Raw genomic sequence first — 10644 nt, forward strand, 5'->3', positions numbered from 1 at the left:
GGGAGTATATTGTTGTATATTTCATCACTCGGCTAAGCATAGATTTACTAAGACCAGCTACTCATGGCTAGACAACTGAAGGAGAGGGCTCTGTTCAGTGTTAGCTTGAACAGGGCACCGAATGCAAGTACCTAGGCAGGAAATGAACTCCCAACGATGGTATTCCAAGGCTGTGGTTCTGAAGTTGAGGTGGGATGGCTAAAAATGAGATGAAATGGTAAATGAAGGAAAACTGGAACCACTTCACAAACTTGCCTAGGTCCTGCTCTGTTCAAAACAACCACAAACATACATCAATCTGTATTCAACCTCCTTGGTTCATACACACTGATTGAGAGCACATTGGACTTTGGATTTTTTAAACAAGTCAATAGATTCAGAAGAAGTCGAATATGTATGTTGTTGCCAGTCCCCAGAAGTTTCTTGGACTAGTTCAGGCAACAGCTGCATAAATATTTCTTAACATTGGCTGCCTGTCTCACTTCACTTCTTTGTGGAAAATACCTCACTCTTTTTTCCAGTTCAATTTAGTGCTTATGTCTTATGTGGATTGACTGAAGAAAATTATTTCTAGAACTAGGAGTGTTCCAAGCATAACTATGACTTCTGGCAGCTAAAGAGACATGACCAAACAATTTTTCTCCTTCTCTGTCGACTTACTCCTGTTCATCCTTCAAGACTTAGCTCAGAATATTCAATATCAGGAAATGAGAAGAACCTGTATGAATAAAACTATAAACCTTTATTAAGTAACACAAAGAAACACTTGAATAAGTGGAAAGACCTATCGATTTAATGAAAAGGAAAATTCAAAATTATGAAGAAATCAATTTTTCCTAATAGAACTATTCTCTATAATGACAATCAAAATTTTAATAAGCTTGTTACAAATTGACAAAATGACTCTAAAGTTCATCTAGAAAAGTAAAAATGCTAGAAGAATCAGGAAAATTCTGAAAAATAATGAGAGCACTTGTCCACATATACGTTATAAAGATAGAGTTGGTACTGACCCGTGAATTTCTACACTCCAGTAAGTGTAACAAAATACAGTCTAGAAATAATCCCACATGACACGTGAATTTGGTATCCAATAATAGCTGGTCTTATTACGCACCCTGTATCTTTCTAAGCCCCTTTCATACACTAACCTATGCAGCCCTGACAGCTCCAAGAGATGGGTAGTTTGATTACCCCCATTTTATATATAAGAAATCAGCTTCACCTAATAACTAAACAGCGGAGCCAGAATTTGGACTCAGGCAGCCTAACTCCAAGACCTAGTAATCACTATACGATGCAGTATTTTAAATCAACAAGGGAGAAAGATCGTTCAACATAGAGGACTAACAGAAACCCTACCTTACTTTTTATATCATAGCTGATTCTAGATGGCTCAAATATTTAAATATAAACATAAAAATATAAAAAGCAGGAAAATATGGACTTTTAGAAATCTCGATGTGGAGAGACCTTTTTACAGCCCACACAAAAGTCAAAATCAAAATAGGAGAGATTAGTAGGCCCAACTCAAACATTTCAAAACCATAATTAAAGTCAAATGAAGAAGCGAAATACCAATCATAGTACATATGATGGGCAAACATTAACATCCCTAGCATACAAAGATCTACAAATCAACCAGATGGTGATGAACATGCCAAGGAAAACATACACAAGTAATTCACAAAAATAAGAAAAAATAGGCAAAATAAATGTGAAAAGACATTTAAATTTACCAGTGATTAAAGAAATGCACATTAGAATAAAAAGATAGTTTTTCATTTATCAGATTGGCAAAGACATAATAGAAAACATTCGGCGTTGACAAAGACATAGGAAAACATGGAATTTGAATTGGTACAACTTTTCTGGAGAGCAGTTTGGCTTTTATGAATCAATCAAAATTTCAAGTGTGTATAACTTATGATCCAGCAATTCCTCCAGAGACTTATCTGTGGAGATCTTTGCCAAAGTGTCCAAAGCTATATATACAATGATCTTAAGGAGATCATTATTCAAAATAGCAAAAAGAAGAAAATGGAATCAACTTAACTGTACTTTGATAAGGGACTAGCTAAGCAAATTAAGGCACAAAATATAATGGAATACTATATAGCCATGAAAAAATTGTGATATAATTTTAAATTTATTGATCTGGAATGGTGTCCAGGATATTTTGTTGAATGAAAAACAAATCGAGATACTGAATAACATGTGGAGTGAGGTCACATTCATATAATAAAAGTATGAATACACACACACACACAGACACACACACACAGATATGCGTAGAAGGGTATTCACCAAAATGTCAGTTGTAATTATCACAAGGTGAGAAGTGATTTGGGGTGAGTTTTAGTCTCTTGTTTATATTTTCATGTATTATTTGGAATTTTCTAACAAGCACATAAATACCACCAAAAAAAGAAACAGAAGAGATACAACTGAAGCATTGCCTTTTCCAGGAAGCCTTCCCTAACTCCGGCTTGGTCTAAGTGTTGCCCTCTGATTTCCCATATCACCCGATGTACATCTCAACCATAGGAAATCCACATTACAATGTAAAGATATTGGTAAGTGTCATCCCTCTCCACTAAATCATCAACTCTTGAATATCCCTGATATCCTATTTACTGTGTTTTCCCTGCACCAAGCATAGAGCCTGGCATGTAGCAGACACCCAATAACTCAAACTATTTGGGAATTCAAACAAATGTCCTGTAAAGTGATACATTGTTCAAGATGATAGATGTGAGTTTTATGAGATTAAGATGTGGGTTTTTCCCAATAGTTTTAGTGAGATAAATCATGGAGAAATGCAAAGTAATGGCCTCCTTTTTCAGTAGATCTATCTAGTTTCAAGCAAGAGACAGGGTCTCAATAAATTAACCAACATCCTTCAGAAGTCTTCTTGTGAAAACTGCTGTTTAAGTCTTGACAATGACTGACAGTGATTTCTCACTGGGAACATGTCTGCTTTTCTGGAACTCTCACTTTCTGCATCTGCAAACTGGAAACAAGAACAGTTCACCCAGCAACAGGCATCTACCTTCAATGACAGTGGCGCTGGGGAATCGTTAACAGTGTTTGCTCGAGGCCTCTGCTTTAGGCGTGCTTTATTTCACCTCCAAATTTTCCAGTGAACTCTGTCTCTGTTTTGACATTGAAAAAAAAATATTTTGGCACTGAGCAACACTGAAAAATGTTTCACAATAAGCTCCTCTTATCAGTTTGTTGGCTTCATCCTGTGAGGTTTTCCTTTAGCCAGATACAAATTTTATTCTGGGGTTAGTGCCTTTGAACTATAGTAACAGATATGAATTGCAGGTAGAAATGGTCTCTAATTAGTAACTATTATTAGATATCAATATAATATCTAATATATAAAATACGTGAAAAGGGGGTAGATAACATGTCAGATACCTCAAGAGTGAAAAGAAGCCCTCTAAATGAAGTTGGTTAGAAACTGAAAGACCCAATCTGAACTGTTAATGTATTCATAGACATATTCTAGAGGACAGTGTTGGTTTTACGGTGTTGACAGTGCTACTTAAAAAAATTCAAGCAGGACAGAACGGTAGTAAATGAAAGTTACAGCTCTACCCCTCATTACACCAACTAGAGATGTTCACATCACATTATTCTTGTCTTCAGTTTGTCACCTCATCATCAGGCTTGTTTCCCTGTGTTTAAACAGGTGTGATTTTCACGTGCTCCTCCAGCCAATGAAACACCAGATTTTAATGATAACATGCAAGCTGTGACTCTTCCTTTATAAATATTGACACTGGCAGATTAGTCAATGTCTTTCTGAGTGTTTATTTACTTAATCTTTTGGAAATTAAGTTCAGAATTTCTACGTGTTACATCAATCAGGTGTCACCATTTTGAACTTACATAATATAAAACTGTTTGTAAGAGCTGTATGTATTGCTAAGCATTTATTTACTCAAAATCAATGGTTCAAAAGTTTTAAGAAATGTAAAACATGGGAGAATATGTATGAAATACTGCCAGGAAAAAGAGAGAGAGAGTAAATTAAAGAAATAATGATTAGAAATGAGGAGAGTGAAAAAGGACCACTTGCAAATAACCTACCAGCCATAGTCAACATAACTGCATCTGATGAAAATAGTATAACATAGTTTATAACACATTATGACACATTTTATATTATCAACACCGCAATTAACTTATAGTTCTAAGACCACACAATATTTTCCTTCATTTTACACAAATACACTTTTCACTTTCAAAATAAGGCAATCTGTTACAGATGTAGTCAAGTCAATGACCACTAACACATCACAATAGCCTTTTTAAAAAGTCTTCTCATGCCTTCCTAAACTTGTATTTCCAAACGAACAGTGTAGGTTATTCTTTCAATAATTCAATCACTGGGCTTATTTAGACTTGTATTTGAGACGAATGAGCTTGTTAATAAACATATAGATAAAAGACTTATTAAATATTAGGATCTGCTAGAATGGCTGATGTTAAGCCAGCTACATCTAATTTTCAATATTACTGATGTCTCTCTATTTCTTGATTTAGCAACCTAAGACAATCTCTTTCAATGACCCACTATAACCAGGTAAGTAATTCATCTTACAATACTTCCTTCTTTTTCCCTACCCCTTCTCCTGGGTTTTGTTGGTTAATCTGTACTTTTTAGCTCTTTTATTGGTTACATAAGTCATATAGCATGAATTATCTCAAAATTTCATATAACTTCAAATGATATAATTTATATAATTTCAAATAATATGCTTAAATTCCACTTATTGTTTCATCATTTTTAGACATTATTTTAATTCTCTTTCTATAAAAAGAGGAAATAAGAATCCTAATCTATCTTTGACTTCTCTACCCCAAACTCCAGGTTTTGGACTTTTAAAATTAAGCCAGGACTTTTAAATTATCAGTATGCGTAGCATTTACATTTACAGCCACCCTGTCCTTGTTTTATAACTTTATTAAGAAGATTCTGAGCTTTGTTTAGAAGTTAATTCTAAAAATTCAAAACAAATAGCATATAAAACATTATTATTATGTCAATATTAGTCACTGCAGAATCAAGCATTATGATTAGACCTCAGGAGAAAGAAATGTAATCTTACGTAAGAAAAACTGTGCCACTCAAAGGCAATGACTTAAGAATTGAAGTAAAATTCTCTTTTCTTTCACTCCAAGAATTCCTCAGAATTATGCCACAGTTTACTTTGTTTTGTGTATGGAAATGGCTTTCTTGTGCTACAAGTTTTTGGTTTTTTCTGAAGTTTCTAGTTGCCTTTTTTTTGTTGCTGTTTGACAAGAAGCATAGAAACTCTCATCCTATCTTTAATCTGGCTCCCCCGCTTCAGCCCGCCCCTCCCATTCATCTCCTCCATTTGTCTGCTACCTCTTACTTGATTCCTCAATAGGAAGATATTTGACATTCTGGATTAATCTTTAAGGTCACTTATTTTTCTCTCATGCTTTATTTTTGCCTGTTTGCTCTACTTTTAAATCCATCTTTTTGCTGCATTTTGAGAAGCAATCATCTTTTTAATGTCCAATAATTTCCTCCTGTTCTCTTTTTGCAAAAAATGTTATACTTACTTTATAGATATCATTCCTTTTTTAAGTCTCTCTGAGGCTATTAACTAGAATTGAAAGAATTCATTTTGTTCCCTGAATTAGCTGGAGGTTTTTTGGTCCATCACTTTCTTTATTCATCTTAGTCCTATTATTTGTTGCTGTTGATTTTCCCCCAATATCTGGCCATCGTTGTTTATCTGTTCATACTTACGAAAGAAAAACTAGGTTAATGAATTTGAGTAGTTTATGTGGATGTCCTCTACTGTTGAATAGGGATTTTTTTCTCAAAAGACATCACTTTGGGAGGATTTCTGGGTAAGTGGGCAACTCACGTAGATGGGGAGGCTCTTTAAGACACATGGACAGAGAACAAAAAGAAGATGAGGGTTTCACTTCCAATATCAACACAGGAGGGCCTTTCTCTGGAGCTCACATCCTCACTAGGAGCGATAGCCCTTTCCAGACTAATCACGCACTTTGCAAATGTCACCAGGTCAGCAGCACTGAATACCTGCTCTGTATGGGGAGAAGAAGTAGCTGTTTTGCATGCAAACCTTCTGCCCACTTCCCTCCCTGGTCCTCCATATCGGTCAACCCACGCTATTCCACCAAAGGGGGCTCACATCTGTGCTGCAGCCTTTTGTACTAGGGTTTATGTCAATATGTTCTTATCTACTTTCCTTATGCCAGAAGTTTGCCTTTGCTCTGATGATCCCACCCTAACCTGTTCTTAAAAGAACAAACTGAAGGGTTGGGGTACTCTTTTCCTGTCATTTCAGTGGCATTTGAGGAGGAAGAGTGGATGAACATAAGTACTCCACTGACTATCGTGTAGTAAAACTCGTGAATTCCCTCCCTGATCTCAACACCCTTCCTTCTTTCCTTCCTGTCTCCCTTCCTCTCACCATCCTTCTGACCTTCTGTTCCTCTCTTCTTTGCTTTTACAGATAAGCACCTTGTAGTCTAGGACATGATATTAGAATTAAAAACAGTGATGAGGATTTTCCTCTTTTTCTTTTCAAAGAGGTTCTTTATAATGCCCACAATAGATATCTCAGCAATTTGTTTTCCAAAGAACTGAAAGTAAACCTAATTTAGTGTTTTTTTTCTTCTAGACAGGTCTCTTTGTAGACTTCCATGGTCAAAGCGAATGTGTCGCATTTGAAGAAAAAAATGAACAGGTAAAATTAATTGGTATATTTAGCTGAATGGTTTGTCCGACATGACACATTTGCATCAGAATAATTTAGGTAACAACAAATTATGTTGAAACAAAGAACACTCTCAATTCTTCCTCATATGAACTTAAGAGACACTTTATTGGGGGCTATAAATCAGGTACTGGGCTAAGATTGCTAATCCCCTATGAGATAGGTATTAACATTCCCTTTGTGCAAACAAAGAACAGAAGTTCATGGAAGTTAAACAATTTGCCCAAGAGCACAGAAGTAATTGGCAAGTGTAACTGGCAAGTAATTGGCAAGTGTAACTGGCAAGGCCAAAGTTTGAACCCAGGTCCCTCTGCTGCTTCTAACCATTTTCCTAGTCCACCTCATATACGTATTAGGACACCCTCAGAGTACTGGTAAGTGCTGCCCAAGGACCAATGAAGACATTTAAAATAGATGAGGCAGCTATGACTATTGGAAAAACTTTAGCTCCCTGGAAACACAAGAAGAAACCCTCATGTTCAACGAGTCAGTGTGTAGAGTTATACCCACTTCACTCTGTAAGTTAAAATGTTTACCTTGAACAAATAGACCCCTTAAGGATATTAAGGATTTTCTGACCCTTCCCGTTAGAAAAAGCTCATGCTAGGGTTGAGTGGGACAGAGGAAAGAAGACAGCATTTGGAGAGAGACAGAAATGGTTTTAGATTCTGTTCTGCCACTTACTAGCTGTGTTAAGTACATGACACTTATGCTGAGATTGTTTCCTTATCTATAAAGCACAGATAATAATCCCTTCTTCACTGAGTTATGATGACAATTAAATGAATAAAGTGCTGATAAATAATAGATGTTTAAATGTTAATTCCTTTCCACTGTAGTGTCTTTTACTTAAATACCTTAGAATTAATAGATAAGAAGATATGTGTCCATTTGGTCAATACACAGCACTAAGTAAAAATGAAACCTATCATTGGAGAACCATTCTTTCTAGAATATATATACATTAAGCTCAAATATTCCTTTAGGTATGACTTAATATGTGACTATGTCCTGCTTATTAGAGATCATTTATTGTAAGTTCTTTGAAAATTAGTTCTTCAAAACATATATTTCTCCTGAAGTGTTTTAGTTACTATGAAACATATTTATCCTCTTACATCTTCAATCTATTTAATTAGATTAACTTTTGTATTATCATTACTATGACTACACACGTGAATTAAGGACAACCACCCTCTTAGACAATTTTGAATATAACTACTTCAGGAGCTTTGCAATGCACTTTTCTCCCAGTAAAATGCTGCACGGAAAATGTTCAAATAGAAAAATACATACTAACTCACACAGAGGACAGAGTGAAGGAGGTAGGAAAAAAGCACTTACTTGAACTTTGAGCTCTCATTTGTCCATTCTTTAGATAAAATATTTGCTCCCTTTTGGACTTGGAAATGTAAACAAGCATCCATATAAGGGGAAAGTCATTTATCTTTTGAAAGTGTGGCTAAATGCAGCCAGTTCAGACTTGTGTGTGGAAAATGTAAACGTATTGTCACAAAGTTCTAACCTTTCAACTCTATTCTTGAATTGCTATCTTGTGAAACAAAAATGCTCTGATAGCAAAGACTATTTGGAAAGGTAGATCAAGAGAAAAAAAGGGGACACTAAAAGAAGCAACGTTTAACTGAAGTAATAAAGAGTTTAAAGTAAGTGTCATTTGGGAGGAAAATGTTAAACGCAGTGGTCTGTTGGCTGGAAGGAATCTCAGACTAAATTTATTTCTCAATCATAACAAATACATTAGACTAGGTAATTTGTATACTTATGTCTAGGTCTTCAAAGTTTTTAATTACCGTTTTTGTTTTTAAAGTTTTTAATTACTACATCAACAGTCTTAATGCAAATGTCACTTTAACCCTCAGAATTTAAGGGAAAAAATATACATTGATTGATCAATCAACAGATATAGATAAGTATCAATATGATCTTGGCAAACAAACCAAATGATGATATAAAAAGTTATTTTTTAAATCTTCATTAAAAAGAAATTATCTATAAGGATGCAACCTAAACTGGTACGTCTGAGGACTTGGGGAGTGGGATAAGAGGAGCCTTGACAATTCAAAATTCTGGGTTTTCTTTTTCTTTTTACAAACAGGAGCATGCTATGTTTATAATTCAGACAAACTTCAAAAGTTTTTTTTTTTTTAAATCATCATTATCCTTTAATTCAATAGTGCAAACAACATATGGAATAAGAAACTATGGGGCAGAATTCTCATTAACATCAATATAGCAGATAATAAATGCACAGGTTATTTGACCTTAAATAATTTCCGGTAAGGATGTATGATAGCTTAACATTTTTCCCCCAAATATGTGTTGGCCCAGTTCTTTATTTGTCCTCAGTACTCTACAGTTTTTGTATATATACCTCCTCTCCTCCCATACTTTAATCAAATACCATTCTCTTGCTCACAAACCATCCTCTTAGACAAAAGCTCAAAAAAATGGCAGCCCATGGGTGGCTCAGAGGCAGCCCACAGATGTATTTTGTTTGGCCAGAAAAATGTTTTTGCATTTTCAAATTAGTTGCCAGTATTCAAGAATTTGGGGATTTAACACAAAATTTGAGATTCCCGGCTTCTCTTGAAAGATCAAAACATATGCCAACACAGGGCCCATGTTCCTGCATGGCACTGGGATTGCTTACAGCTGCCCGTTTAGCCTGGGCGCACTCTCCAGTCCCCAGAGACTGACCACCCCAATAGCGCTTGCAGTGCCATGCTCCCTTTAACAAGCCTCTTGCACTGTTTTTTGTCTTTTGGTAAACAGGAAAGTAATTTCTTACTTATACACTCTTTTCTTAAAGGCGGGACAAGAAAAGAATCTCAAGCAGACTAGAAGAAGCATGTGTGGAATAGAGAAGAGCATTACAAAATAAAGGTAAAAATTTGTTTTTAAGTGGGAACAAAATAAGGGACACTTTTGTGAAATGCAATTACATGTTACACAAGAGACTATTTTCCTATATCTAATATTTTTCACTCATTTGGATTACCTAACTGACCCTGTAGATATTTGAGTCTGACCCCATTTAGAAACACACCCAGACCCAGACGCACAAGTCATCTACCCCTGCCCTACTCCTATGCCCTGGGGCGGTAAACAGCAAAGGCTGTCCAGCCCAGCACTGATTCTCCTCCTCCACTTCCCTCCTCTTCCCGTTCTAAACAGTACTCTGCAAAGATAAGGGAGGCAGCTGTAAAAATTCCTAACTCTCCAACTCCATGTTCCCTCCTCCTACACAGGGCCTCTCGCTCTAGGCCCCCAATATGGCAAAATGCCCATATTAAGAGCTGAGTGAGACCTTCCTTTGCTAATACGGCGCTATGCGTTTTACAAAGTCACAGGCCTTCAATTACAGCCGCAAACACTCAGGGCAGATCACCCAGCTCGATCCTTGTGGGAGGGAGCGGATGACCTGTACAAGACAGCAGTCAAACCTAACAGAGGTATCTACCCGCCGCTCAAAAGTCACAAGCAGATCAGTAGCTACAAGGGCGATGCCAAAGTTCTCAAGCTCCCCATTTTAGGGAAAAGAAAAGGAGCCTCTGATCAACCAGGTTTGAGTCAAATCTGCATCCCAGGACCAATCAGTTTGGGGCATAGATCTAGCATTCAGGAAACATTTGCTGAATTTAGAATGCGGGTCTGCTCTCTGGGCCATCAGAAGGAACCTATCTTTAAGGCTCTGCCACTAGTCAGGTCCAACTTCTAATAATATTACTACCTCATTGTATAATCCACAAAGTGCTTCCACATGACTTATTTGATTCAATCAGGAAGGCTGCGAGCTAAGTAGGATTGGTTTTATAATATCATCTCCAAT

This window comes from Equus caballus, chromosome 18 (assembly GCF_041296265.1).
Source record: "Equus caballus isolate H_3958 breed thoroughbred chromosome 18, TB-T2T, whole genome shotgun sequence".
Lineage (NCBI taxonomy): Eukaryota > Metazoa > Chordata > Mammalia > Perissodactyla > Equidae > Equus > Equus caballus.